At 34.4% G+C, this 6000-nt stretch overlaps 1 long non-coding RNA gene across 1 annotated transcript in view; it reads right to left on the reverse strand.

The window, feature by feature from the left end:
• The window catches only part of LOC137235671 (uncharacterized), a 177264-nt gene extending 174171 nt beyond the window's left edge, over nucleotides 1-3093 (reverse strand). Inside the window, exon 1 of the long non-coding RNA XR_010948016.1 lies at nucleotides 2732-3093. This is a non-coding gene — a long non-coding RNA (uncharacterized lncRNA). The remainder of the gene's footprint in view (nucleotides 1-2731) is intronic.
• Nucleotides 3094-6000: the final 2907 nt, after the last annotated feature.

Below are 6000 nucleotides of genomic sequence, written 5' to 3' on the forward strand. Positions count from 1 at the left end.
AAAGTTTATTTTATCAGTTTATTTGTTTGCATGTGTGTGTGTATGTGCGTTCTTTTGCCGCTCTTGAGTATTGCGTATGTTGCAAGTTGTTGCTGCTATTTTTGGTTTTGTTATTTTTGTAGTATTTGTTTTAATTGTTGTAGGTGTTGTTGTTGTGGTTAAATAATAAACGTATGTATCTGAGTGTGCGCCGGATGTGGATGTGTCATTAAGTTGTTGTGTGCTATTCGAATTGCTTTTGTTGTTGTTTTGGATGTTATGCAAAATCTTTATGCCAAGGTGAATCTTGCGCAAAATATTCATATATATTCATATTCACACATACAAACCATACCATGCACATGGCAATACACCTTACCCATCCCCTCTGCGTCACTTCATCAAACTAACTCATCATCCACATGCCACATACTCGCTGTTGCGCGTTCAATGCACCACAACAGGAAATGTGGCAAACTATTAGTGGCATTTATTTATTAATTAAGTGCAGTTAGACACCAAGAGAAGCACTAATTGCTGCACTTAAGTGTGCAAATACATAGAAATGTGCGATGCGAACGTGAGCTTTAACGTGCCTGTTGCAGTTGCACTTCTAAACTTGTTTGTGTGTGCTTGCGTGTACGTGTGTCTGTGTGATAGCAATTCCTTTCTTTTTGCGGCAACGAAACTCTTGCTTTCCGCTCTGACAGTCTGATTCTGATTTGTGTCGCCTTTGGGAAATCGCAAAAGAATTAAAGCACAAATTAAATTACTTAGCGGAAAAAGCTGATGTGCAACATTTTTGCATTAAGCATAGATGCGTGATATAAGTCGGTTGATTATTTGTTACAATTAAGCTTACTGGCAGCAGAATAGGGATTAGTAGGTTTAATGCTGGATGCATTATTTTGGTCGGAGTTCAACAAATAGTTTAATTATCAGAAGTAATTTGTACCATACTTAAGGCTTAGGATAGCTCTTTGTCGTAAGTTTTTAAAACAAACAAAACCAGGGCCGGCGAAACATAAAAAATCCGGGTGGGTAATTTTTCGAACCGGAAAAACTTCCCCCTATTTTTCTCTTATTCTTATAAAATTATAATATTATAATTTTTTCAACCAATTTTATTCATCACTTTAAGTTACAAAAAGTTATTTTCGTAAAACTACAATTTAAACTAATCTAATTGATGAAGCGCGAATATTGCAGCTCGCTTCAAATTTAGAATTAGAAACAAAATTTATTCATGAGGATTTCAAGATCAAGCTCGTCAGTTTCCTTTGAGTACGAATATAGAATCGCGACATGGTTCAGTCGATCTTGCGCCATAGTCGATCTCAAATAATTTTTTACTCTACGTAAAAAAGAGAAACTTCTCTCGTTAGAGCGAGAGGAATAGTATTGAGCAATTGTATAAAACTTAAATATTCAGGAACAAGTCCCCATGAAATTACCCACAGAATATAACCTCAAAGTCTTATTGTTTCGTAGAAAAACACACTGTATTAATGCAAAATAGATATCCGTTGGATATTGCGGGCAAGGCGGCTGCGGCCCAATCGTTGATTAGACTTCGTAGTATGAGCTATAGGCTATCTGACTTTGTTTACTTTAGCATTTTCACCAACTTCGATTGTATCCCAGGTAAAACAGGCTATTGTGTTCTGAAAATTTTCTCTTCAACACCTTCACTCCCTCTAGAGAAGACTGGCTCATGGGTGGGCCGAAGGTGGAAGGGAAGAATTATAGGTATTTTTCCGTCAGGAGTTAGTTGAAAAGTTTATTTCCGCTTTCAGATTCTAGATATTTACATAAATGTTATGGGTCCCATCAACTACACAACAGATATGAGGTGGGTGTAATTTCACATTCTTGTTATTGGAAATGGTCTGACATTTCTCACTACAGTAAGTTTCTACTGATTGACGCAGGCTCAAACTCAAATAATGTTTCAGAGGTTAGGACCTGTGTCGAACGGTAGCAAAGTATTATGGTGACAAAAAAAATGAATGGGAATGCATATGATATGTTGAGTCTATTTCCGTACTCCAAGAAACAGTCAAAAACTGTCCAGGACAAGGGAATACAAATATTTATTTAATACAGGAGTAACGCCAAACTCTGAACACAATCAAAGCTACATACAAAAATATATCTCTACTTCTTTTTATCTATCGATGAACCTGTTAAAAATATACCCGTTTCATATTTTTTATATCTTTGTATCCACTCCAGATTGATACAATTGTATCCAAAGAGCAACAGTGATTGTAAACATAGTTATTCACACGCACATACAGCGCGCATCAACTGACTGACGAGCGCTGACTGGTTGACCCATGAATCAATCTTTACGCGCGCGTATTTGAAAATTTTATTAGATTCCAGGTCAGATCAAAAAATTCTCTTTTGCTTTCGGGGTGGCTAATTACCCACCTTCAGGTCTTACGGGTGGGTAGTACTACCCACCATATCGACGCCTGCCGCCGGCCCTGAACAAGACAATTAAAAGTCTAGGGAAAATTCTTAACCAACACAAATTTTTGTAACAAGAATTTTGTACTTATTTAATGCAAGTCCAAATGAATGAGTACATTGCTTAATTCATTTATTCGCATTTGATACTCGTATTAAAGTATGTAAGTATGTCAAATTTTAATTAATCATTGATCAAATGTGATATAAATATGCATAAATAGCTCATTTAATTATCCAATAAAAGCGAAAATATTCATAAATAATTTGAACTTACCATTTAAGGGGTTTATGTTAACTGTCCCATTGATTTATGGCACCACTGATTTATTTCGTTGTTTATTTATGTAAAACCTTTCTATATATTTCGCTATATTTTTTCGTTTTTATATCAATTTTTGTATGTGTTTTTAATTTAGCAGAAATATTTCGTATAATGTTTATTTTGTAGCTATTAATTTAGAAACTTATTTTTTTGAATTTGCCAGTAATCTTATTGAATGTGGATTTATGATATTTATTCCTGTTCGAGTTTCAGTTAATGACTTTTGTTCAGTAATGTGCACACATATGTCTTAAACTTGACACTTTTATGTTTTATTTATGCTTTAGTTATTGATTTTAGCATTCGTTTATAAAATTTCTGTTTTCAATTGTTTGCATTGTGGCGCAGTGTTGTATTTGATAATTTTAGTCGCTTGAATGACTGCATATCCTATACACATACAAAAATATATATAGAAAATTTAAAACTTTATTTCAAAAACGCATACACAGTACTAAAAAAAATGTTAAATTCCCATTCTCAGTTGGCCAAACTTTTAATACATATCGCCAGGTAAGAGGCTAACAAAATATCGATCCACCACATCAGTGGATGATAACTCAGAACAACTATGGCATAAACTAATTCATATCGGCTCATCCATAATATCAGGAATCATTGTGAATTAAAACTAAAAATTATTTTGTACCTTATCCTGTCTAAAGGACTTGGAAAAGCAACAATCAAATAATGGAAATATGAAATCACATGGCAACGCACCACAGTGAAATTCATTTCAATTCAATTTATTTAACACATTTGTACAAGTGAGACTATTGTCTCTTAAAGTGCATCGATATTTGGATATGTGTACAATATAATAATGTGAATATAACAATATTTATATTAATATAAAAGAAATAACAGAAATAGACAAAGTATATTCGAGAAAAAAGCTAGAATAGTGTTTTTCGTATATCAAAAAATTCAGACAAAGCCAATTTAAAGCGCGACGCATTGGGCTAATTTTTAATAAAATTAGGTAATGAGTTCCATACTTTGATAGTACTGACAAAGAACGTCCTTGATGATGAGAGATATTTATGGCGTGGAACGATGAGGTTACAGGTTCTGTCAGATCTAGCAAAACATAAATTTCGGAATAGGTATTCTGGTTGTTTTTTATAAATTAATTTATTCAGGAAAATTAGATTGCGATAGTTTATGAAGGTAGTGAGACTGCAATGAAGTATTTTGAACGAAAACTCTGATATGTGGTCAAATTTACGCTTCAAGTAGATATATCTTGCACAGTTGTTCAATGCAAGTTGTAACTTATTTCTAGACTTGCAGTCTATATCACCAAACACTAACCCTCCAAACGAAATGAAAGGAACTATTAGTGACCCGACTAACATTAATTTAACATTTGGAGGAATGAAAGCAGCTGTGTACCACAATTTCCTTAACACAAAATAAATTTTTGATAAAACGTAGTTAATATGATCAACACAGTTAAAATTGGAATTTAGTTTGAACCCTAAACTACTAACGACCGACTCATACCACTACACGACGGCTACCACTAAATTTTCCCAGATTTTAGAAAGAGCGGGTAACATGCTTATCGGCCGAAAATCCATTAGCAAAACAGCCGATGGCTTTTTAGCAATAGGAATAACTTTTGCTATATTCCAAGCATCGGGAAAAGTTAAAGTTGTTATCGAAAAGTTAATAATATGTGTTAATGTTGAAACAATGTTGATTGCAATAAGTTTTACAAACATAAGGCTTACACCGTCGTCACCAACGGCACTGGACTTTATTGAGAATAGACTTCTTATGACATCATCCTCTGTAACTCCGAAAAATTTAAATTTGTTATTATCTGGTGTGTACCTCACATTTTCATTAAGTTTGAAATTTTGATTATTTATATAACTACTCGACTGTAAAAAGAAGTCATTGGTGGAGTCAGGGTCCAAATCGTATTTCGAATCATTTTTATATGCAATCCCTACTGATTTGAGAATTTTCCACAAGTTCTTTGTTGGTAAATTCGTGTCAAGCTTTGTTTGAAAAAAAAAACAAAAAAAAAATAGAAATAGAAACATAAAGAACTAGAAAGAAGAGGGATAACCAGGCGTATGCCAATAAAGCTCCTGCCGTTAAACTAAACACCGTACTTAATGTAGCACAAATGCATTCGTTTATCTTAAAGTATTTTAACAAAATATTTTTTTTTCCATATATTTGCCGAGTTTTTATAACAGCGTGACTGATATATAACCCTTAAACTCTGCCCCGTCCCACCCGTGACTTTATACATGTTACAATCTTTTGCACTTTCCCTCTCGAGACCTTTTTAACACGCTTATAATAGCGTCACTTATATGTATGCTTGTTTGTAACTCTCTAGGCTAGGTGCGCAAAGGAAAGTTAGACCCATCTATCGGCAATTGGCGGCGGTGGTTCAATAACTCCCTACAAAATGATTTCTACTTGATAGCGGAGACACAAACCTCTGTGCTATGGTGCTGTCGGCATCGAATATCTAAGTGGATCAGCTGAGCAGAGCTCACAGAGTATATTAATTTTGTTCGCGTAACAGTACCCCGCAACGGCATAAACTAATCGAGATAGATATACACTTCTTTATATCAAAATGATCTGGGCGAAAAAAGAAATTAATTTAGCCATGTCCGTCCGTCCATTCGTCCGTTCGCCCGTCTGTCCGTAAACACGATAACTTGAGTAAATTTTAAGCTATCTTGATGAAATTTGGTATATAAGTTCCAATGAACGAAATCGGTCTATAACCACGCCCACTTTTTCGAAATCAAAAATTTCGAGAAAACGAAAAAGTGCGATAATTCATTACCAAAAACGGATAAAGCGATGAAACTTGGTAGGTGGGTTGAACTTGTGACGCAGAATAGAAAATCAGTAAAATTTTGTACAATGGGCGTGGCACTGCCCACTTTTAAAAGAAGGTAATTGAAGAGTTTTTCAAGCTGTAATTTGGCAGCTGAGTGTGTAATGTTCAGTTACATCCGAACTTAGCCTTCCTTACTTATTTTTTATTCTTTTTCACAAGAGATCGTAGAACATTTTAATTTAACATTATTGGAGAAAGCCCATGGCCAAATGTATCCCCGCAAAGGGGCATCCTTGGCTTTTGCAGGGGCACATGTGAAGTTTTTTTTTTTTATTTTAGCAGGTTGGCATATTTTTCAAATCTCAGGCAAAATATGATTTTGTAAATAATTGTTTTTTTTTTT

This window comes from Eurosta solidaginis, unplaced genomic scaffold (assembly GCF_040869045.1).
Source record: "Eurosta solidaginis isolate ZX-2024a unplaced genomic scaffold, ASM4086904v1 ctg00000151.1, whole genome shotgun sequence".
Taxonomy (NCBI): Eukaryota; Metazoa; Arthropoda; class Insecta; order Diptera; family Tephritidae; genus Eurosta; species Eurosta solidaginis.